Raw genomic sequence first — 25,597 nt, 5'->3', positions numbered from 1 at the left:
ATGTTTCCTCTCACTGTCTGAGCATCCAAACCTTTGTTGAGTGTCTCACTGGGTTACACAGATAAAAGCAAAGTTCTTGAGCCCTTGAGCTGATGACTGAATGTCTGTATCTTCAGGAGATCTCACCTCAAGAAGATCCTTCAATCACATTGGTGCTTCCCCCATGGGGAGTTCAGCTTCAGATGTGGTGGTCAGCAATCCAAGATGAACAAAAAATGGGACAGTTGCATCTCTGATGTTGGTCTGAAGTATATAATTCTGTCAAACTACTCTACAGCCCACACAGCACCTAAATACTGTGTAGGAGGTGTAATATTCCCAAACAGCAGGTACAAATCAAAGTAGAGAGTTCAATGTTTAGTTGAGTTATGGGATGTTTGGGCTGCCAGCAGTTTACATGAGTTCATTAATAAAAAAATACATAAAAATCACTGAAATGACTGAAGGTTGCTAAAACATAAAGATACCATCTGTGGCTCGGCACATCCCATACCTTGTTGAGGACTGGGAATCCATTATAGTTTTATTCTGTTCCTACATACCTTCACTGCTGGGCCTTGTGGAACACATAAAATAGAAAACAACCATAATGAGGCCAGTCTCATCTTTTAATGACACTTAAATGACAACTAAATGAAACATCAGTAAACAAAGACAATTCTTGCTGCACACTCTCAGAAATGTGAGGTTAAACCAGCAGGATCTTACACAGGACAAGAGTCAGTCCCAGGCTTTACTGCCTCCTCAGGTTTGCTGTTCAATAAAGTCACAGTAATTCAGAGCAGAGACACAGTCCAAAGCAATCAGCTCTTAGGCAGGAAATCCCCCCAGTGTCAAGAGCATAAATCTCCCAGCCCACGCAGAGCTTTGCATTCCTGCAGCACATGGGACCCATTAACGCCCCTCACAGCCCTCAGGAACGGCAGCGCTGGAGCTCCGGTGTCCTTCAGCTGCTACATCTACTCTGTTTGCCCCTGCTCCCTTTGGGGTATTGAGGATTTCTTCAGTATTCCAGAAGAAGCCTGAGTGGATCTTCTGCACTGCCCCAGAGCCCGTGCCAGGTGCCACAGGAGGGGCTGGTAGCTCTTACTTGGCTGGCTTTGAGGACAGCCATGGTGCTGAATTCCTGAGCAGTGCCAGCAAACCCTGTCATTTTGCCTCATTATGTTCTAATGAAGCAGAATGAGACAGAGCTTCAATTTAGTGGTGTTCTTTTCTAAAAAGGCTGAGAAATGTCACCTGTCACTGAGCAATGAAGCTCACAGGACTCAGCTAAGTTAATATGTTTCCTGTTCAGTTCTTTAGAAGCAAGAGGCTCCTACCACACACACAAAACCCCCCCATCCCTCCAAGCTCCTCACGCCTTTCACCAAGGGCTTTCACTGCCAATTTACAAGGAGGACAGGATTAGTTTGCAGCATCACTGGGGGAAAGTGCTCTGGTACCTGGTCCTGGATGTGGACTAGAACTTTTAAATCTGAGAGGCAAGAGCAGCTCTATGAGACAGTTTTCACTGCCTGCTGTGGCCTCAGCTGTGCTGCAGCATGGAAAGGGAAGTGGGAGCCCAGCATCGAGCCACAGACAGCTCTTCACATGCCTTCACTACCAGGTTTCCTTCCACTACAGCTGGCCAGGGCTATTTGTTGGGGGGTAGACCAGCTGGTTTCTTCTCACATGATTACAGCCTTAAAGAGGGAAATGGGATGTAAAATATGTGCACTATTTTCTCACATGGAGAAAAATAATGCTTGTGTGTATCCTCTTTTTGGAAAAAAGGCCCACAGCATACTCATGGACCACCTCGACCCATCTGAACTAACCCTGCCTGAATTTCAAAGTTATTTATTAACAGACATTTGAAAAAGAAATACCACCAGCAAAGCTTTTTTCTGGCTTTGCCTCAATAAGACGAGATGCACAGGGTAATGCATAATGTGTTTGGAACTTGAAAAGTTTTATACCACTTTCAGTCTAAAGGGAGGCCTGACTTTGCCCTAAATGAAAGCCCAGCTGTGAACCTCAGTCTTACTAAGTCCTGTGAGTGCTGAGGCAGTCAGATTTCCTAAAGCTGAGTGAGACAATTTCAAATGAAGACACTGGAAAGGAGGCATTGGTAGCCTCGCAGGCTGAACATGAGCTGGAGATGTGAGAACTCAGTTAGGCACAGCAGGATTAGATCTTGGCTTCCTCATCTTAAGAAAATGCCCTAAATTCTGAATTCTTACTATTCTGAGTTAGGACAAGCTGATTATCATGTTGTGTAGATTTTCCCAGGAATGCCATTGCTGCTGAAATTGGTGTGAAAATTCCCACAGAAACCCTTCAGCTCAGGTGGATGAGTTTTCTTTGTTTTCTAATAAAAATCCATCTCACTGGAAAGTTCCTAGTCTTGTTTTAGCATTATCCTTATAATTTTCACTCATGGACATACAACTGCAGGTGCATTTTAGTTTCCAGAACTGGGCACAAAGGAACCAATTCCTGTAGTTTTGCTAAGCCCCATGAGAGGCGAAATTATCCTCCCCTATAATTGAGGACAGAAAACCACATTCACAGTAATTTGCAGGTACAAGAGAAGAAAATATTTTTTAAAAGGAAGAAAAAAGTCAATATATATCCTGTCACATAGCAGGGATCTGTGTCTGTCAGGTTCGAATGCATATTCAGAGTGTGAAAGGGCAAAGAGGAGTGAAAGGAGAAGGCATGGGTGAGAAAGAGAAGTACTTTTAAGAAATTTAGAGCTGTGTCAGGAAAGCAGGAAAGCAAGCTGAGGAGGTAAAAGACACATGGAGAGCTGTGTGATATTTAATGAACTCCTTGCCCTTGACATCTGCTAATGACCAAAGAGCTGGGCACAAGAATGTCGTATAGCTGAGCCTACAGAAATTAAATCAGATTTACTGACTTTATGATGTTCTTTCATTCTCATAATAAAAGTAGCAAAATTCTACACATCCTACCACTTTTAATTCATGGCACTTCTGATATTGGAAAGCCCAGCTCCTGTGTGAGTGCCAAAGAATCCATGTAGTAGTCCAAGCCCATGAGCAGGGATGTGAGATCTGACATGGATTTTTCAAACCAAAACCAAGGTGGGCCAATCTATGATGGTGTCATAAAATTATAAAATGGCCTGGAAGGCCTGGTTGCCTCCCTGGTGCTGTCATGTCCCCAGGCAGGGTACCCTTGGCAGCAGTGCTTCAGCTCATGGATTCCCCCAAGCAGCAGCTCCTGTGGTGCTGTACTTGTTATAGTATGGAGGGATGCATGGATAACTTTGTCCTTTAACCCAGCACCTTTGTGAACAGGCAGACCTCAGTCATATCCCTGCCCAACTGCCTTTTCTCCAAACTGCAGTTGAGTTTCAGCCTTTTTTGCCTCTCTTTGTGAGGCAGCTGCTCCATCCCCTTGACTTCAGCTGTCTTCTGCTGCACCTTCTCCAGCTCCACTAGATCCCCACTCTGATACATCAGAGCTGAGATGAATTGTGCTGGGTTTGTCCTGCAGAGTCTTCTGATTCTTGTGACAAAGGAACACTGCAAATTATGAGTCATACAACCCTGGCTGATACAATTTGGAGACCAAGAATTATCTCTAACTCATAACATACTGTATATCCATTATTCCATAATTAATAAATGTTTCCTCATTTGTTTGTCTTAATTTCTGCAATCTGTTCATGAATAGTTTGTGAATAGTAAAAAATCCAGGGAATAAATTGTGCATGGAATTATCTGCTGAGCTCCCTTTGCCACGAGTTTCTTGCCCTTGTTTTAGTTAAATTATCACTAACTTCTTGCACATTCCTTGTTTTTAATCACAACCTTGTGAGAATCCCCTGGGAATACCTTGCTTGACTGTTCCTAACAAAACAGATCAACTTGCAGCTAGATTTAAGTACAGTTGATGAGGAAAGCATTTCATTGTTTCATTTAACTACACTCTTCTCCTTGTTTCCTTTCACTCTCTAGTTAGCAGATTATTTCCTACAGCAAAAAAAAAGCCATCAGGCCTCTGGTAAGACTCCAGCTCTGCAAGGAAAGCTGTTGTGATGATGGACTGAGTGCTTCCAGCTCCACCCTTTTCCTCTGTCCTTTCTTGCCATCACCTCAACACATTCCCAAGATCCCAGGAACCCAAGTGGATTTGCAGACCCAAGTCCTGTATCCTGTAGTCAGACATAGAGCTGCACCAGGGGATTACAGTATCCAGTAATTTAGAAATTGGCTGGAACTGTTGTGTCATATGTGAAATATGACAATCTCCTAACCCATATGTACAATTTATTAATGATGATTGAGATGGGAGAAGATAAACTGATGATATAGATATTCATGCTCTAGACCCCTGAATGATCTAAAATGTCAGAAGCACTGAAATTTAGTCTAATTCCATAGGTCTAAATAGCTCAGGATTGTTTTAATTGGGTTATGTATTTAGTTTAAATGAGCATGAGATGGCTCTAAGTAGTCCCTGAATAATAAGATTAACAAAGGAGATGGATTGAAACCAGAACCAGAACCACTTGTCTAACACTTCCCAGTCAGGGACTTTTGATTTTATCCCAGTGATTCCCGCTCTGAATTTTACAAAAAAAAATCTGGCATATGCTGTCATGTGCAAACAGGGCCCAGGTTCAGTGCTTGGACTGGTGAAATCATGTTTGAATGCAAGATGTGGCAGGTCCTAGGAGGGCTGCTGACACATGCTAAGCTTCAGCTTGCTCCCTCTGATCCCCTGATCTCAGCGGTCTCTGAAATGAAATGTGCCACAGGGAACGCTTTTACCAGCCTTTTTCCATTCACTTAATTGCTAACAAAATGTGTGTCTCCACTCTGGATGATGTGAGACCAGGACAATGACATCAGTGGACAAAACCAAGGGGCCATGAGTAAGCACTACTGAGCTTCCCTCTCCAAAATTCATTCTGTTAACACATACAAAAATTAGAAAAAAAACCCATTGGTTTTCCATTCTGTCTCTTTCTGGGAATGAACATATGGAAAAACACCACTCATCATAGGAGATGAATGAAATATCCCTCCACTGCCATTAAGCCCAGGGAATACAGACAATGAGAGGCACACAGGGGAGGACTTGGTGTTAAAGGCAATGGAAATGCCATTTATCCAGGCTTTAATGCATAGGAGGCTCCTATAAGGAAGAACAAACAGAATCACCTACATTGCAGGGTCTGCCCAGGATCACCCAAAGTCTAACATCAGTTTTGCTAGAAGAATTTGTATTTCTAAAAGACTTTTTTTTCTCCCCAGAAACAGGTTTTCAGATTAAATGGAAATATTTGTTTAAAGTTTTAAGGAAGGCATGTGGGTTTTGGTTAATACATGAACAAACCCTGAAAAAAGTGTTTGATTTTAAACAGAAACAAAATTGTTTTCAAGTTTTGGTTTAAATATTTTGCAAGTCAGAAATTAGGGCTGAACAGCTGTTTTTATCAGATTAGAGTCAGCTTGAGTATTGTATGTGTACCAATAAAGACAAATTTGCAACTCAGTATAACTCCTCTCAGAGGAGTTTATATAAACTCCTGCCAAAACCCACCCTGTAACTATGTCCATCCAAGTGGTGCACTTTCCCCTTTATGATTTCCACAGCTCAAGGACATTTAGTCTGAGTAAAGACTAAATGCTTTCTGCAGGGCCTTCACTCATGATGGTGAATGAATACAGTGGGAAAACTCCACTCTTCTCCACAGCCAAGTTCTTCATTCTCTCACTTCTAGGGCTGTGTTTTTCTAAAGATTGATTTCTGATGTTTTCTAACATCCTTTATTTCCACAGGACACTGAAGTGAATTATGTCACTTCTTTGCTTCCAGGAAAAGCCAGCAGGAAGCCTTTTGTTTCCCTTTCTTCCTCCTTTGTGCTAAGGGGATTTATTTAATACAGCTGGGAGGTCAGGCCCCCAGAGGTCTATTTGTACGTAATTCTACAACTGCCTTGCATTATAAAAGAATGCAAATGCAATATGTATTGACTCTATGGGTCACAGTGGCACATCTTGTTTGGGGAAATATTGAAGTTATCTGTAAGTATATAAATAAGGGAGTGCACTGAAGTATGCTCTATTTACAGGGTGCCTCTGCCTTAGCTAATAACACAGAAGAAACAGCTGATCAAAACCAGAATACAAATGGCATAAATTTGAGGGAATTACAAGGAGATAATTCAGATTTAAATCCTTTGATAAAAGGAACCACAATTTAGCAAGAGGAGTCCTGTAGCCATGTAAATGAGAGCAGAGCCCTTTTATTTGATCTATTTGTTTTGGTAATTGTTTGTCATGGGGCAGCCCCACTCACCACTCAGCCTTTCATCTCTCCTTAAAAAACACTCTGTAGCTTTTTTTGAAGTGAATTATTGTTTTGATGAATCCTGCTAAAAACTAAAGCAGGATTACAAAGCCAGTACTGCAATAAAGGATACTGGGTACTTAGGGAGAGGTGAAACCTCACGTTGACTAAATTGTAATTTGGACTATTTTTTCCAGTCAGCCAGGATTTGTGGACTTAACTAAAATTAAGAATCTCTTGCTGATTTTGAGGGGGTTGGGTTGAGCAATACTGCTGAGATCTAACACCAGAGAAGCCTATAGATGTTTGCCTCCATTGACCATAGGATAATGTTTCCCTTAAGAAGAACTGTACTAAGTGCTAGTAATTAGCATTTATAAAAAAACCTTACTAACCAGTGCAGAATGAGAAGATTATTGAGCTTTGAAATTTCTTGCCAAAAGGTACTGCCAGCGTCTCACATGAATTTAAGGGGAGGCTGTACAGGTCCAAGGGAAAAAAGATCAATGGAGGCTTGTGTCTAGAAATCTTCATCTATTTGTAGAAGTTAGTAGAAATCTGCAGTCAGTTCAGAAGGCTCTGAGTATCTAGAGACTGAGTGGAGTATCATGTATGTTTGCTCTTTTCTTGTAGAACTCCTTGGGAATTTACTTTTGTAAATGGGTTGTGGCAGATTTTTAACCTGAACACTACAGCCACTCTTTACAGACTTTGTATGTCTTTGTACTATGATTGACCAGGAGGAAGAGCAAGAAAGGTTGCCCAGAGGGTCCTGTGAGGCCTGCCCCAGGACAGGCAGTGTTTCCTTGTGCTGGCATCATAGGCTGAGGAAGGATGAGCTGTGTGTAGTCCCACCATGCCCTCGGATGACTGCTTCTCTGACATCCCAATCTAGCTCGGCACAAATTCGTGATCTAGCAAACAGCTCACACAGATGACAGCAGCAATGAGACAGATTGTTCCCACCAGAGATGTCAAAATTCACTTTGTATTTGGAGCTGGGTGAACAATAAACTTGTCTTAGATGAAAGGAAATGCTGTGGAATAAACTTAATCTGAGACATTAATGCATAATTAGAATAAGCCATTAATGTTATGTTGAGCCAAACTGCCATGTAACCTTGGTGTGGGTTTACAGAATTCATTAATTTAACTCCTAAATGTACATTTTCCCCTGAATGAAATAAATCCTGTTTCTTCCCATCTATCCTGGTGAAAATACAAAGCTGTAAATAAGTCACACATCTAATAGTGCTCAAACACGGTTTTTATACTTGCACAAAGTCAACATGCAATATAAGGCTTTTTCCAGAGAAAGGGTTCTTACAAAAGGCCAGGTTCAAGACAGGCCAGAGCTCAGGCAGGACCTGCAAAGCTGGACTTGGGTGCTGTGGTGTGTTTGTAAGACCACAGAAAGTGACAGCAGTTGTTTCAGTTACTGGAACTTGGAGCAGATACTGATCCAACAGGAGCACTAACAGGCTCCTTTCCTCACCCTTTATTCAGTATAACAGGATGACTCCACAAAAGAGATACTTTTGTTCGTGGACTAACATTGTAAGATGGACTAACTCATCTCCATTAGCACTGATGTGCTGAAACTCATCCAGCAATCCAGAACATAATTTATCTGCCTAACACTAAAAGATGTTAAGATAAGCTTGTCCCTTTTCCATTTTGCTCTCTGATATTCATTGATCTCATAAATTAAATGTCTTTCCAATATTTTGGCATGGCCTTGAAGCATCTCCAAAGGGTTTCTGTGGCAGGCTGGAGACTCTAAAGTGACTTACCCAATACCATTCCTAAGGTTGTCACCTGAATTGTCATACATGTTGTTTCTGCAGATAGAAATACTTACAAGTAGTTCTACTGACAGGTAGGACTTTCAAACTGATTTTTAGAACTGATTGTGGTGAAATAACAGTCAACATTAGCAGGAGTGGTGATATGTTTTTACTTTGGAAACCACATGAAAATCAGGAAACTGGCCTGAAAATGTTTAGCTTCACTCTTGAGTGGCCATGTTTACCTTATGTAGGAATAGTTTATCTCATTTCATGTTCACTGGGGAAGCCACTTCTTGAATTGTACTCTCCAATAATTGAGGAGACATGCAGGATTAGATCAGGATTTATAATGAGGGGATAGCAGCCCTGAGGCAGATGCTCTTAAGCAGAGCTATAATTTACCGGCAACCTTATCTAAGATATAGTCAGTCAATAAGAAAGCCTCAGAGGACTTCAGGGTAGCCACAGTGTCAATCAACCTGCTGATTTCTTCCTAAGGAATACCAGCTGGTTACTAAACCACAGGGAGCAGACAATAAAAATGAAGAGTTGGGGACAGAATAATGATTTATTTCAAGTGGGAAACCAGGAAAAGAGTTTGAAACCTATTTCAGTTAATTGCTTGCTTTGCTGTCATTACTCCATTACTATTTGTAGCAGAATTGGTAACAAAAGACTCAGCCGAAATTCTAAACTGATTAAGCTGAAATGGACCTATTGTGCTCACACTGTGCCTGCACTATCCATTGCTGAAGGCTGTGATACAGCATTCCCTATATTTTCTTTCTTGATTTACACAACACACTAATACACAACCCAGCTTCCCAGCCATGGTTGGAAGTGCAGGCTATGTCTCTGCTTTCTCCTGGGATTCTATCCCATTTACTTTGTCTCTTCAGCTTCTTCCCACAGTTCTCCCCATGTGTCTAGAGGACCAAGACAAGCACTCCCATGATGAATGACTCACTGAGAAAGAATCAGAGAGACTTTGAACTTATTTTAGCACAACTTCCCCAGGAAGATTGACCCCAGAAGTCCCAACTGCATGCAGGACTAGAGATAATCCAGGCAGAACTGTATGGTGTGACTGCCTAAGACAGGCCTGAGCCAGCTGGAGGTGCCCTGTGGGGCTCACAGACACAGTTCTGGGGTGGGCACACACTCCAGTGTGCAACCTGCCTGTTACTAGGACAGCGAGAACCTGGAGCTCTGAATCCTGTTCCCAGAACTGTTACTAGCCCAGTGTGTTGGCCTGGAGGTCTCTGTCACCCCTACCACTTCTCTAAATCATCTGCCATCCTGTGGCTTTTTTTCTATCTGTGGAAATTATGGAAAACCAGAGCATCTTGGCTATATTAAAGATTTCTAGGTGCTCAGCAACTGTTGTGATATGATAAATTGCTAACCTGACTGTGCAAGAGGGTTTGCATTCATTCAAAACTATTTTGGCATGGACTCATCGGTCTTGCAGAGTCTGCATGGAAGGTCTGAGATGCTAAGCTTGCTCAAGACTCTCTGCTTGGCACAGCATAATCCATGTTCATGGATTTCTGCATAGGAAATCCCACATAAAAATAGGGAACTCAACACCTAGAGATTCAACTTTTTGCTTTAGATATCAAAGGCCAGCAGGTGGGTTTTTTCTTTTTTTTTTTTTTCACTTTGTTTTTAGGCATAGTGATGTCTAATTCTCTTATTAACTTCAACTAGGGTTGGAGGTTGAAAATCTAGCTTTTCATTGCTAAATTAGACATGCTTATATATTGTGGTGATGGGTATGCTGCAAACACCATGGTTATCAATATCTTACAGTATCAGCTAGGAGGAAAATTAACTCTATCCCAGCCAAAATCCAACCAAGTTGTTAGATTTAACCAGCACTTTGAGATCCTGCACTGGAAGATGCTGAAGAATCTTGAGCCATGTGCATGATCCTCTGCAAGTTTGTACATGTCCCATTGAAAGTCCCCAGAGTGCAATCATTACTGCACAAAAGACAGAAATAAAGCTACTTGTCCCTTGCAATTTGCATGTACTTTAGAGTTTAGAACACAGAGAATATCTGTCCATCTTTCCTTTTATGGAGCAGACAGCACACTTGATTATTTCTTGTGGGAAATGCTATGAGATTATGTTCCAATTGCTGTAGGGCCACCCCACATACTGCTAACAGCCTGTCATCCTGGGTAAATAAACCAGCTTGGGAATGGAAAAATTTCCCCAGCCTGCACAACAGTCCAGATGTGTCCTGGCTGGAAGCAGGGACAGACCTCCTCAGAGGCTTTGTCTCACGTTTTTCTGGGTCTCTAGCTATTACAGCTGTATTTCCACAGACTTTCCTGTGTCATCCCTGGGAAGACATCTGGGCATGTCTTTTTAAACCTGGTAAAAGCAAAACTCCTCATGATCTCCACAGGAGCAGGAGCAGTTTCCAAGCCTTTATGAGGCTTTGTTGCTTTATTTCATGTAAGAGGCAGGCAGAAATACAGGCTCAGTCTAAACTAACTTCAGGGCTGTGGCAATTTTAGCAATGGTTTAATTAGCTGAATGAGGCTTTCTGTGTCAGACAGGACTCTAGAGAAGTCAAATGGGGAGGAATTCTGGTATCATTACTTGCAGCACCTCAAAGCTTTGGTCCTACAGAGGATGCCAGTGACGTGTTGTTGAGTCTGTTAAAATGTTCTGCATTACAACCCTGAGCCCACCTGTAAATGTATGTTTGAGGATCTGATTTCCCCAGGAAAGCGCCACAGAATACTAAGCACTGTGTATCTGTATTTTACATAAGATGTGTATCCTTTCCACAGATCCTGTGTCCCTTAGGATCAACATGTAGGCTCAGAGATCTTGGTGCCTGCTTACCTGTGCATTGCCAGTTTGTGTTACCAGAATGATGTAAGATCACTATAATGGCATGAGAAGTCAAGCAATGACATAAAAATGGCAAGATTAGGAGAGAAGGTGGCCAGAAAACCACAATCCAAGCACATTTATAATTTTCTGACCTAATCTTATGAGACCTTGAGGTTCTAGAGCTCAATATTTAATTTTATCTGAAGATGAACCTCACTTAGTGTCTTCTATCTGCAAGTTCAAATGGTGTCAGTAAGGAAGTCACAGTTATCTTCTCTGTTCTACTAGACCAGAACCTGAGGCAAAACAACTTATTTCAGGTTGCCCAGATCAGTAGTGGAGGCAATATGAGAAACTGGGTCTTAAGTCGTAGCAGAGGGAATGCAGAACAGCTTTTCAGAGCCCAGACTACAGGCAGGGAAAAAATCAGCTTCAAAAAAAGTGATCAAATGAAATTCTGCTTTTGGAAGGTAAATTTAATCCCCTTTTTTTCTGAAGCCTGGAGAATAAGCATGTTTTGGATCCAACTGTGTGACATTAATCACAATATGGAATATTTGAGCCAAAGGTCATCCACAGGGGGCCAACTATTAACATATGGGATTTATCTGTCTACTTCTTCCATAAAGATGCAGTGTGCTGGATAATTAAACTTCTGAGAGCCAGCATGGAGTGTAGTCTGTTTTTTTCCACTGCACTTTGTGATTCGATCCAGAACCATTTCCTTTCACTGTATGCTCAGAAGGGGAGGAAGCAAAGGTGGCATCCTGATCTTCATTATTAATACACAGGAAAACTTGGAGGAAATCCCTTTTATGCCCCTGGCTTTGTGTAAAGAAAACTCTGCAAGCTCCAAAGTCATATTGTTCAGCTCCTATATATATGTTCATCTATGTGCATAGCAGATGTTTCTTCAAATACTTAACCGATGTTTCTGAAGAATTATGGTATGGAAAAACATTCATAGCACCCTGCATTCCCATTGGTTTACTTGTATTAAATTTAAAATCTAGAAAAAATCCAAAACATATAAAGTGGCCATGGGGGAATAAAGAAAACCAGTCTCCTGTGATTCAAATCAGAGTTTCCCCACATTATATGAAATAAAAATCCTGGTGAGGCAGCACTCCTGTTTTCAAAGGGGAGCAGGCAACAGGGAGGCATTTTGCCACTCTGGGTGAAGGAATTACATAAAGCTAAAAAAATTCTAAGGAAGGCATCCAGCTGAAGCTGGTCAGGTGCTGCCTTGTACAACCAGCAGAAGCATTTCCAAAGCAATTAGCCCAGGTCTAATACAGACATTTAGGGTAGGAGGCACAAATCTCTCTCTGAGGGTACCTACATCCTCCCCAGCCTTCATGACCTGCTTAGACCAGACGTCTGCGTGCAGACAGCTGAAACTGAGCAAGGGGAATCCCACAGCAGCTGACTCCACTTGTGTCTGCCCCTGTAAAACACTCCCCTTTGTTTCTGCTACAGTAAAATTGTTATTACTATTATTTAAGGTTATAATGTGGTAATACTCAAAGGCCAGGTATGACATAAAATGCAGTTCTCTGCCTCACAAAGAGGGATTTAAATTAAAGGATGATTTTGCTTTTAATTCTGCAGTTTGACTAAAAAAATATACAAACAGCAGCAGGCAATCAAAAGACTTGATTCATGTGATATCAAAATGCCAAAGTAGTATTACAAATGTCCTCTGATGATCATATGATAGAATGTCTATGCAATTTTGGCTATAATATTAACAAGAAGGGAATTTTTTTGTATTAAGTATTTCCAGTGAATCATTCTGTCTAAAGTGCAGCCAGTTTATTAATTTTTTTTTATTCCAATACACTGCTTTTCATTTGAAATAAAATGGTAATGTTTTACATTCATATATTGCTTTTCATCTAGAAAGATCCCTGAGGCTTTTTTGAGCGCTTTCTAGAGTTTCAATACCCACAATGCTGGAGGGAGAAGGCTTGTCATGAATAAAATGCAGTTGTGGCCAAATTTCTTCATCACGTGAACCATGGACTGTAATTTTCATGTGGGCAAAAGGCAAAAGGCACATACAATGTGCCTTAAAGAAGGAATAGGAATTCCAGGGATCTGAGTGGCTCACAGACGGGAGACAATGCTGACCACTCATGTGTTCCTCTCTTAGATGCTGCAGCTGAGCTGGACTGACTCATTCCCCTGCCAGGGGTCTGAGGCACCAGGCAGCTCTTGCACCAAAACCAGGCAATGTGATGGCTCAAGTTATCCCTTAAATTGCTCACAAGGTGTTGACTCAGAGCTATCATTTGACCACTGTCTTTTATGAAGCACTGAGTGAGGAATTAAGACAACAGGATAACAGGTTCATCTCAGCCATTGCTGGTCTTCAGGCGTGTTCTTGGTGAGTCCTTTCAACTTTCTGTCCCTCACAAATCTTTACCTTTCTCGCTTCTGTCCAGCAATATTTTTTAGGTCTGGATACAGCCAAGACAGCTTAGGGGCTGCACAGCATTACAGTAATGCCACAAAGCACAAAAGATTAATGTGTTTGTGTGGACTTTACTAAATCTGCACCTGCCAACGATGCTCCATAACCACAGACTTAAACTGAATGTAACTCTGGAACAAAACACCATGAAAAATGCCCATGCTCCTTTGACAAGCCATGGCAAGATACCCAGAGCTTTTTTGTAATTTTGCTTCAGAAAAGTGTTACATTGCATTTAAAGGTGTGGATGTGCAGATTCTGCTGGGAAGACCATACATATCACAACAAAATAGCTGTCTGAGCCGAGGAAGGGTTGGGAATCATTGATATAACGTGTCAGATTTCATAGCAGGGACAACTGCTTGTGCAGTGTCTAAGGCAATAGAGATATAAAACTTGATGAGGGCAACCACAAGTGTCTTTGGAATACAAATGGTTAATGTTTGCATACAGAAATTATATGGAGAGGTGTGAAAGGTCAGGAATGCAAAAGACAGGGAAATCCAACATGCTGCTGGCCTTGCAGATAGTTTTATTTCGTTGCTGTTTGCTATTTTCTGGCCATAAATTATTTCCCCCTCCCATGTTTCAGATGGAGGGTTGCTCACAGACCAGGGATCAATCAATATTTATACTGCCTCATTCATCCAGGCACATAATTTTACCACATTTATTTAAAAATAATCAATTTTTATGAGGTTTTCTCCACAGTGCCCATGAGCACCACATACAGAAAAACTGTATCTCACAACACTCCTGTAAAGGAAAGAGTGCTGGGGAATGAGGATGCCCATTGCCAGGGCTGACACTGTGAAAATGGATAACACAAATTGTCGTCCAGATTGACATGTCACAAGGGACTTTTGGAGGAGCATTAGTATTTTTTAACATGTCATTTATTCTCAGGACAGCTCTGATTGTGTATGCAGGTGCTTGGCAGCGGGCTTGAATTGAACCAGATGTGACAATGGTCACTGGTGCCCTGGACTTCATCTGTTTCCTAGGTTCCAACCCGGCTGTTTATTCCTAGCGGCTGCACACAAAGACCTGAACAGTCTTTTAGTACACACCAGCACCCCGCATTTCAGCCCTGCCTCACCGAAAGCGTGTTTGTCCAACTCACTCGCTGCCCTTCCCGTGCTGGGACAGAGGGTTATTTAGGATAAATTCGGTGGAAATAGCACCATCTGCTGAGCACCCAACACTTCCCGCTGGGACCTCTGGGGCTGGGGGTTTTGCGGGGGAAGGGTCTCCGCAGCCCAAGGGGTGCTGAATGCTTCGGTCCCCAAATTTCTGAGCTCCCCAGATCAGGCTGAAGCTTGCCATCCTTGTGATGACTCCAGTCAGTGCTGTGATTCAAGTCATCTGTTTTGTAGAAACGCTAAATAATCCCAGTGATAAATATACAAAAGAAATCTATTTAATCCCAATGTGTACCCCAGTGTGTAAACATACATTTCATCCCCGAATGTCTTTGGGTTCATTCCCAAGTTTGTGCACGCTATGCCGCGTCCCAGATCGTTTCTCATGTCCCGATCGCGTACTGCTCACCCGGAGACAGATTCTGGGTACACTGAACACGTGTTGGCTGGCTGGCCGTGAGCTCTTGGCCTCTGACTTGGATGGGGACCTTAATTCCTACAGAATGAGCGGTGAGAACATCCACAGGGTAAGGGCACCGGGATACGGGAAGGAACCCCTTGGGAAAGTTACAGGCAGGCACAGCTGGGAAATTCTTTTCCATGGAGGGAGAGGCGGCTCCCGCAGGTGAGCGTGGCCGCTCAGCGCACCCATGGCAGGACTTTGAGAACCGTGGCTGCCCCACGCACGTTGTCCCTGCCGGGGCAAGACGGCGCTGAGCCCGTGGAGTCCGGCCCAGGCCGCCACACAGGCCCACTTTTTCCCTCCATTTCCCTCGGGATTTCCCCCCAGCCATCCCCGCCACCCCGGATTTTTCCACGCCTGACAACAAAGGAGGCGGCGGGGCGGCCGCGGCGGTGACTCAGCGCCGGGCCCGCCCCCGGCCCGCCCCGCCGCTCCCCTCAGGCGCGGCCGGGCCGGCTCCGCGCGTGTGGCGGGGCCGGGCGGACACTCCGGCGGCACCGGGCGGGCTGCGGCCGCTCTTCTCCGTTCCTTCCTCGGCTCCCCCTGCCCTCGTTCCCCGCGCTTCCGGACAGGCAGAGACGCCTCACCGAGGTAGGTTCTGTATCTGCTCCGCACACAAAGGCGCTGGCGCGGAGGGACGGGATATCCCAGCCCGGGGGGGCTGAGGGACGGCGGGTCCCGGGGAGGAGAGGCGGGAACAGCGGGTCCCGGCCTGGGGGGACTCCCGCGCCTTCCTTCGTGAAGGAAAACACGGGGAATTCGTCGTGGCTCTGAATAAATTAAAGGGGGAGCAAGCAGGAGGGTGCCCGGGGGTGTGCGGGGCTCCGGCGGTGCTGCCGGTCCCGCCGCCCCCGTGGGTGTCCCCGGCTCGCCGGGGCCGTGGAGCCGGTGGGTGCTCGGTGTGTCCGTGGGGTCTTTGGCGTGTTCTTGTGGGCAGCTTTGGTCCTAGGGTGACTCTTGAAGCCGTGGGAGCACCCCCATAGTACGGCGGGATCCGTGGGTGCAGGCTGGCAGGACTGGGGGAATGGGGGTGGTAGACGGGAAGAGGAGTTGGAAAAGCAAATAAAAATGATAAATATATTATTTCCTATACGTGATGCTCTGTAAAATGAGCATCCAGAGCAGCTGAACTTCTGGCGTGGGCAGTGGATGTCTTCTTACAGATCTTTAAAACAAGTAGAAGCTGGGAGTGGGACAAGCCCCGAGGAGCTGCTTCTCCTGTGCTCCCAGCGCTCCTGCCTGGGTCTAATCAAACTTTCCCTCGAGGACCCCGAAATCCAAATGTCCAGGTTTTTTTCCTGTGCATTGGGTTGAAAGGCTGCGAGGCTGGCCAGGGAAATTGCACGGAGAAACGCGTTGTGGGGCTGCATAAGGGGCAGAGATGCAGTACGGGAGCTCGGTGTGCTTGAACTACTTGTTTGCCTCAGCTATTGAATTTTTTCGTAGCTTAATGAGTTCTGGCATAAATCGATACTGTGCAAATGTGGTGTATGGCCGTGGCTGGCATTGGAGCCCTGTAAGCCCAGGGCATACTTGTGGCGAACTCTAGAGAATGGCAGAAACGTGAACTTGTGGGATTTTGTTGAGAATTCACATGGTCAAACAAAAAAGTAACAAAAGGAGGAGATGATTCTGTGTGAGCATAGTGTGGTCGCAACATATAGTTTGTGGTGGGAGTATTGTTGAATAACTCTGGCAGTGGAGCTGCTCAGTGTTGTACGTCTGTGTGTCTGCTGAGCCCTGTAGCACCACTCAGGACATTCAACTTTCGTTGACTTGGCAGAGGAGTCTGGAAAGATGTTCCTGAAAATGAGAATGATTGCTTGTGGATCTGGTAGGCAATTTGGGAGGCATTTAAACTGTCTCTAATTTCCTTGTGATGTGAACAGGACACTAGGAATCTGTTGCTTTATTGATGGATGTTTTCCTATGAACAGACAGTGTGTGCTGTGAATGTGATGGCTGCTTGTTTGGTGTCAGTGATATTTGCTTAGGGACAATAAACAGTTGTTTGCTGAGCTTTATTATAAAGAACCAGAAATGCCCCATATCTCCTGAAACAAAGCCTTTTTTGTCTTAATGCAACTGTGGGCCAATTTCATGCTTTGTGTAGTTCCACTGATGATGGTGGAGTTTTGCCAGGGATGATTTTGGCAGGTGAAATGTCACTTCTGTGTCCATCATGCTCAAGAGTAGTGTCAATATATTGTCTTCAGCACTTGAGTATTGTTAACTAAAATGGTATTCTGATGGTTCCCAAAAGTTAGAAGTGGGAGAATCATTTCATTAGGTCCTCATGATATATTCCCATTTGCTTTCTCTCTCCTTTCTGCCTCAGATCTCACATCCCTTAATTTATTCTCTTCCTTCTTTTTCAGTCTTAGCATCTTTTTTCTCTCTTCAAAATTAGGAAGTTTCTCTGAAGTCCAGTTCACCTCCAAGCATTTAGAGGTTTTGAGACTGTGTTGAGCCCTGCACCACCCCTGCACGACTGGGTAAGTGGGGAGCTGTGTGGCAGCTGCAGTTGGGAGATCTTGCTCGTGCACGCTCTCCTTCACAATCTGATTTGTGTGGTGGCTCTCTCTGGTCAGTGTGTGTGCTGAACTGGCAGATTGTTTGTCAGTCACGCAGTGGAACAGCCTGGCTTGAGACAGAGTGATAGACTGGGCTGGGGGTGGGGGAGTCTCTCAGTTTTTTACACACTGCCCATACTCAGGATATTGAGAAATTGGTTTTGAGAACACACTATGACTTCAATAAGGACAGGGAAATAACCTGAAAATTGGGGTAGGAGTTAAAATGGGGAAAGAGTGAAGGAAATAATCATGTTTGCTAGCTGTGGGAAGAAGAGTGGAACTGTTTAACCAGTAATTGGCTCTAACAGAACTTTGGCTGAATCGAAGTTTCAAAGAAAATATTTTATTGAATAAAGCTATGTTATCTTTGTACGTGGTTAACAGTATTAAATACATGTGGCCAACTCTTAATCTGTTCTGGGACTGTGGTAGCTGTAAACAGAGCCAGTTTCAATGCTCAGCTTCTGCAGAGCTGTTTTGTATCTGACATCTCTGTGCTGTACAACTTTGGATCTATTTGCATCTCCTAAGAACACAAAGAGGAAGAGAGCATGTTTGACATAGCTTACAGCTGATAACATTCTGACACAGTGTCAAAGAGCAGGATACATGCATGGTTTCACTGTGAAGAGGAAGAAACTCAGTTATTAGTCTAAAGTTTGTTCTGGTTTGGCCAGACCTGGCCACAGTGTTTTTGACTGTCAGTGAAGTATGGTTTGCAGCACAGCATAATGTTGCAAGGAGCCTGCAACTCTTCTGTGTTTACTTAAAAGGTATGTAAGTTGGGGTTTTGATGTTTCATTTTGACACAAGACAGTGGAAGGATTCAGATCTGGGAAGAGAATTGTTCACAGTCTAAGCTGAGCATAAAGCTGCAAATTTGATAGGAAAAACATATTTTTAGGTGAAAAATAAATTATCTGTTTAGAACTACGTTTATCAGTGATACTTCTACTTCCCATGTCTTGCATGCTCTTGCCAGGCTTATCTCTTCAAATGCATAATTTATATTAATCCTTCTAAAGCCATGCTGAAGTGGATAGCATGTGTTCCCATTGTAGGGAAGGCACCTTCCCTTTGCAGATGGGGAATAAAAGCACAAGCAAGAAAATGAGTTGTCTGTAACCACATAGGAGTTGTGTAGTGGTGGAAGAACTTGTCGTCATATGTCCTGAGCTGTTGGCTAGTGTTGAAATGAAAGTACTGCCCCTGCCAGAAGGAGTGGGAGAAGAGGCACAGCCCAAAAGGCACAGTGTGAAAATTGATTGGGTTACCTGGCTGTGATGTACTCAGTGGTTGACTGCTCTTCCTTCACAACCATGCTGGTCTTTGTTAGACTGTGGAAAACAGAGGGGTTTTGTAGTGATAAGTACTTAAACAAAGAGACTTAGCATACACAGGAGAGAAGAGCAAAAAGAAAGGATCATTTTTCTTCTCCTTTCTATACCTGCCTTCAGAAAGTGGGTGCTGTTTTTACAGATGGGTCTCTGGCTGGGTCTTTGGGAAGGTCCTTTATCTGTCCCTCGGTACAGTTGTGTGTGAGCAGGTGCCAGCAGAAGGGCAGAGGAGACTTTGTGGAGTCAGGTAGGTCATGGCAAGATGAGGACTGTCTTTCTGTGACCCGAGCAGCTGGGTGAAGTGATTTGAGTGCAGATCCCCACCCTGAGAGACCAGGCTTGTGCTTTTTTTTTTTTTAAGTGTTTTCTAAAAGGGTGGCTGCTTTTCATTGTGATATGCACAGACACTCATGTAGCTGCTTTTCTCTTCTGTCCTTCTCACCTGGCTGCTTTTCTGCTTTGGGTTGTTGGTTTGAAGGGTTGTGGGTGTTGCACGACAGCAGGGAGTGGCCTGTGGCAGATATCTTATGGGGCTATATGAGCACGGAGCACTGGTGTCAGCAAAAAAAGGAAGGATGTGGTCTTTTCTTCCCTTTTCTGTGTAACACAAAGCACTTGAGCTTACCTGCTGCCTCTGTGCTCTGTAACTTTGGGAAAACTGAAGTAATGCTTTTCCTTACAGTGCTGTGTTTGGTGCTTGATGGTTATAATTTTGAAGTCAGTCCTGTTTGTAACTTTGGTTTCAAAACAACTTTTGTTCTTGTGCTTACTGGTTACTTGTGCTTAAGCCAATGCTTTAAGTTCTGTGCAGTGAAGGATGGGACTCTCACAGGTGGGAGAAGTGTTTCCAAGTTGTGTCTATAAAAGAAGTTGCAAAGATTTTGGAGCATTTGTGGGAAGTGCTATCTGCTGGTCTGTGTTGCATTTTAAAATAACTTTTGAAATCAGTATTTCCTCCACTGGTTTAGCCTGGGTGTGTAGCTGAAAGGGCAGGTTTTGTGGTGACTTGGTGTAGTTTGCTTGTAGGATAGATCTAGTCTGCAACAGAGTTTCCTGAGTCTTTAGTAGGTCTTCAGCTTGCTTAGCTGGGACAAGGATCCTAGTTTTATGATGTCAGCAGGGAGCACAAATGCAATAACCTTTCCCTTGTTTAGCTTTATTTATCCTAGAAGCAAAACTCCTGGATTTGCTTACATTTTTAAAATGTCTTTGACAACATGAAGGCAGAAGGTTGCCTTCTGTGCACATACACGCTCCTCATCAAGGAAGAAATAGTGCAGTCATTTAGGAACAGTGGACAAATCCCTTTCATTTAGATGAGCTCAATTTCTTTATTTTTACATTTATACTGCAATTTTTGGCAGCATATGTGCTTTCAGGATGAACTGTAAAACCTCTGTGCTGTCCTTTAGCAAATCTCAGCCATTTACATTTACAGCCTCTCTGTGTGAGCTGCATTAGAGTCCTGTAGAGAGCTTGTAGTGATGAAGCATGAAAAATGCTGCTGCTATGAGGGGTGTTTTAATATCCTGGAGAACAACTTTATTGCTTGTTGTGGTGGGATGGATGTTTAACCTTGTACTGGGGAATTACTTACCTTTTTTGTAAACTATAGAGCTGAAACCCAGGAATGCTTCTGAAGGAGAAACTGCCCTCATGTTTGGCTTTATTTGAAATAGTCCCTCTTCTTTGTATTATAATATATTTTAGGCAGGAAAAACTCAGTCTTGGAAGTGTTATGATGTAGAGGGGAACTTACTTTAAGCTTCTTTTCCTTACTTGATTATTTAGAGTTCTCCTGTGCCCCTTGAAGGATGTCCAGTTCACCATGCTTATGCCCACTGGTGCTAACTACCTCACCAGGTCAGCAGTGTCTGCCCTGAAGGGGAGGCAAACACCACCCATCAAAGGTATTTCAATAGTCTTGGCATTCAGTGGGTTGGCAAGAGGAGGATGATGATGGCAAATAATAGAACAATTCCTTTCATTCCTTGCCTGTGTAGTGAGTGGGCATTTGTCAGACCTCATGTACATACACAGGCTTTTTTTTGTTCTGGTGCTAATAATAAATAGAGTTCACAGCTCTGAGTAGCCAGGACGATGTGGCGAGAAGTGGGTCAAGACCATTCGTGTGTGCATAACTGCATTCCTAATCTAGGCCAGTGCCTGTGCTGGATGCTTCTAAACAAGCTGAAAAGATTTCAGGGAAGCTGGAGTTTATGCTGTCAGCTGGGTGAAGTGCACCTCCAGCTGACTGGAGCACTTAAGGACAGGGCTCAGAGTGAATGGTCTGGAGTAGCCTTGCATGTTAGAAGGACCACAGAGGTACAGCTTGGCTGTTTAGTACCTCTGAAGAGTGAGGAGTTTAAGTCAAAGTAAGCTTTCTTCTTCCTGGCTGGATGACTTGCTGAGCAGCCCTTTGAACATGTGCACTGCTCTGCTATTTCATTGAAATATGCCTCTACTACCTCAGTTTCCTCTGAAGTGTCACTAGGAACAAAGATGACTTGCTGAATGACACATTGCATTGCTGCCATGCAAGTTCTTCAGAGAGTGGTTGAGCTCCTTGGTGCCATTCAAGGAAGAGTGAGTGCTTGGCCTCATCCTGAGATGCAGTTTGGGGCTTGTCTGCTGGTAGAAAAAGAAAGCCAGTTTTCATCTGAATCCACTGAGATTTGGTGAGTTTATTTTCGGAGAGAATAGGGAGGAGGAGTTGATTGGGTTATGATTTCTTTTATGGTTCTATGCTTAGGGGTTTTTTTTCATCCTAGAGCTTTTCGAGGTTACTTGTCCTTGAAGAAGATCTATGACATGTAAAGCAAGCTGTAATACACTTGCTTAACTCTCACAATACCTGGCACATCACTGCTGCTCCCTGAAAACAGTCTGTCAGAAATTTATACATGAGCTTGGATGGGAATGGAGGGAAGGATAGGGAAAGAGTCATGGTAGTTTTGCTGTTTTCATTGTCTGCGAAGTGGTGTTTTGGTATCTAAAAGTAAACCAATCTTTTCTTCCCAGCCTCAGGTACATTTGAGGCCATCCCTGTCTAACATGCAGAAGCAAACAAATGCTGGGGGTTGTACCCGGTGTTGAGGGTGTGGGCAGTGGGCTTTGCCACATGAAGAGGTGACCTTTGGAAGGTGAGTGTGGCTTGCCTTGGCACTGTCCCACCACTCTCCTGTGTCCTTTGTCATAGTGAGCAGCGCAGTGACACAGTACCTGATCAGAAGTGTTCAGGCACAGGGAGTCTGGTGTGTTCTGGAAGGGAGCCCTGGCTGTGCAAGGGTTGTCCTGTGAGTGATTTTTACCACATATGGCAACTGTGGGAGCTGGTGACTCTCCAAAGGCAGTGCTAGCCTGCCCATTACTCTCTATTTATCTGTTTGTTCTTTCAAGTACAAGAAGGTTGAGCAAGTCATAAACTTCTTGCACAAAATATGAGCAAACATATTCTTCCTTTTTCAGAAAATATATTGAAATCAAATTTTGGAATTCAAGAAGATTAATGTCTCTGAAGAGCAGAAAGCATTTATCTCTTGGTGTGAAACTAAATCCTGCTGAAAAGACTTTAAAAATATTTTCAAGCAACTAGAAAGGCAACCTTGAAGCTTGTCATGAAGACTGGAGTTGGTGAATGTCTGTGCCTGTCAGTCTTAGGTGGAGGATTTAGTATAAAAGGTCAAAGCAGCATTACAGATGCCATTGTATCAAAACTATTTCAGGGAAGCTCCAATCTGAGTTCTTGGGCCTGTCTTGCTTTGTTTGCAGTTAATGACTGATTCATTTGGGCATGAAGAGGGAGAGGTTAGAGGCATCACCTGGCCATGTTACATGCTACATCCTTTTCCTAATGGGGCAGATGTTCTGTACCTTCAAGTTTCCTCTATAAATCCAACTTACTGAGTGTACAATGACTGGTTTGGTTTTGGTTTGTTGGCTGGGATTTTTTTTTAGGTGTATTATGTAAACGAAATAAAATAAATTTCTCTGCTCGAGGATTTGAGGACAAGTTAGCACGTCAAGTTAGAAAATAAGTGTGCCAACTATCCAATGGCCTGAGGGTCCTTCTTGCTTTATCACTGTTCTAAAGAGACAGTCTCTGCCCTGAAGAACCTACATTTTAAGTAAGTAAGAGTGTGTGAGTGGATATTGGAGACAGAAAAACGTGAAACATGTTGGTGTGAGGGTTGAAAAGATTTTCTTTCAATCAATACAGCTGCTTTGATGGTGAGACAGATTTTTACTTAAACTTCCAGTGTAGCATTACATATCTGGATAAAGCTGCTTCACTGCTCATGTTTAGTGCACTACAGGAAAAAAAATTAGCACTGTAAGCTGCCCCAGATTGTTCTATATAATTATATTTTATATAATTCTATATAAATATAAATATTTATATATTTAAAAGCTAGTTAGGGCCTACTTTTTCTCTATAAAAGCACTAAAAAAGCATCTCCTCAACCTTGATACCTATTTCCAGGTAACTAATAGGATTAACAGATCCAAGACAACATAGTCCTTTAGCTAAATGTAATCCGTTTGCCAGCTTCAGCCAAAAATATTGCTGGAGAAGAAACACTGGTCTGTATAGTAAACCTAATTTTCAAAAAAAGTAGGGCTTAATACAAGTTAGACCAGTGCTTTTTTCCTAGAAAATTTCCAGAACTGTCACTTTAATTGTGTAATCTTAGAGCTGATGACTCTCAAACTGGGAGTCGGCTCAAAATGCAATCAGGGGTCAGTCAGGTCAGTGATACTGGGATACCTTTTTAAAGGAAATGGGGGAAGAACTTCAGGATGGGGAAGTATTTAAGTCCTGGGGACTTGTGTACTGTGGCAGTGGGCCATATGGATACCTAAGTAGCTAAATTTTTTGCTCAGAATTTAATTCCTGTGTCTGTCTAGTCTCTTCCTAATCCACTGCCATGATTTCCTGTGGCTAAGTAGTTCTTCCTTCTCCCAAAGCCATCCCAGTGTTGGTAGCACGAAATGACTGCAGGCAGCAGCTGCCAGGGAGAAGCTCTTATTTCTGTGCTGCTGAGGGTGAGATGGGTTCAGTGTGTGTGATGTACAACAGCTTTTCTCCAGAAGGATGCCCAGGTTTATATTGCTGTACCAATTAAGATTTCAGTGTCTGGTGTACAAAATTCTTAATTGCTAAAGCATCCTCATATCAGCCTTCAGTAAAATTGTTTTCCAAAACATTTTAGTTTTCATTCCCCACCACAGAATTATGAAAGAAAAAGGTGACTGGTTGCTGAAGAACAGGTGATGTCACCTGTTCTACTTCCCTGTGGATTTTTTTTTGTATTGATGGAAGGCTTTGTTTTGATGCTTAATTCTTTTGACTGACAGCATCTGGTGGTGGCATACAGGGGAGTGCTGCATGTGTAATGCCTGTTCTGTGCGCTGAAAGGCAAGAATTTAGCATGAGCTTTAAAGTAGAGGAATGCGTGCTTTCAAAGACTTTATTCCTTCCAACACTGAAATAGAAGTAATGAATTAAGTTGGGCATGGCATGCATTGATAAAGTGGTGCTTTGTTAAATGACTGCTCTAAGGGGTTGTTTCAACCCCTTCCTCCCTTTTTAGTATTGGATCTTAATCTCTTTATTGCAAGTAACATCAGCACTAGTAGAATTAAGAATTAAAGTTTGAGCCAGTGGTATTCATTCCTGTTCTAGCTCTAGTGATGAAGAAGCCTCAGTTGATTTCCTGCTCAGGTTTGATGATTCACAAGGCTTGAGGTTCATCTTTATTTTATCTCTAGGATCTCATTTAGGTTTAGGGTGTTTTTCTTCCTAATAGGAAGCTGATTAAATGACTGATAAAACAGGCACAGATGTACTTAATTTATTTTGTAAGTGCAGATGTTTTGCGTGCGAGGAAGTCGGGCAAAGATTGGATTTAGAAAGGCCCAGATTACAGACACCTGTCAACAAAACATTGAATATCACAAAAAACTTCTTGCTGTAAAAGCAATGGCATAAAGGGCAATGGCATAAAGATAATCCTCTGTATATTCCCCCAGGAAGAGGAATTGAAAAAAATTTGGTACTATAATATACACTCAGATCCTAAGATTAAATCTCTCTCCAATGCACTCCTTATTTTATTTTTTTAAAGTTTTTTTTAGACTGTCATAGTTAGGATGCCATGAACTCAGCTCAGGGTAGCATGGTTTGCTACATGGGAGGCTTTTGAAACGTACTGTAGGAAATAGTCTCCTTGAGGAAGGAAATGATAGAGAGTTCCACAAGCCATTTACAGAAATTACAACCATTCCAGTTAATGTGGGTAAACTGGGTAATTTTTGCATGTAATTTTATAAAATAATGTATTTGAAAAACTGTGTCAGGGTAAACACAGCTTTCCAATATCTATTTAAAGTACGTAAATATTTATTATTGTCCTTCTTTTACAGATTAAGAAACAAAGGCTGAATTAACTTGCCTAAAGCTATAGCTAATTAATGCAAGGATAGAATGTGAACTTGGGACTTTGAACCAAGAGAACAACAAACAAGATGAAACACGGCAAATGGAGGCATAATGAAAAGATAATATAAACTTTATATTTCAAGCATAAACTCACTCCCCCGATACAGAAGTCATCTTCCCATAAATGCCTTTAGGCAAGTAAGCAG

General features: G+C 42.9%; 1 protein-coding gene across 5 annotated transcripts in view; it reads left to right on the top strand.

Moving 5' to 3' along the window:
* Positions 1-15,473: 15,473 nt before the first annotated feature.
* The window catches only part of LOC131573615 (protein FAM107B), a 59,181-nt gene continuing 49,057 nt past the window's right edge, over positions 15,474-25,597 (top strand). For 2 of the 5 annotated variants that reach the window (XM_058827736.1, XM_058827739.1), the window contains exons 1-2: positions 15,490-15,627; positions 17,447-17,531. The gene's annotated coding sequence lies outside the window, so the exon portion shown is untranslated. Of the gene's footprint in view, positions 15,628-17,414; positions 17,532-25,597 lie in introns of all 5 variants that reach the window. The other 3 variants (XM_058827737.1, XM_058827741.1, XM_058827738.1) reach the window with 3 other exon arrangements.

Source organism: Poecile atricapillus, chromosome Z (assembly GCF_030490865.1).
Source record: "Poecile atricapillus isolate bPoeAtr1 chromosome Z, bPoeAtr1.hap1, whole genome shotgun sequence".
NCBI lineage: Eukaryota > Metazoa > Chordata > Aves > Passeriformes > Paridae > Poecile > Poecile atricapillus.
Note: the sequence above shows the minus strand (reverse complement) of the source record. Positions and strands in the feature narration are given on the sequence as shown.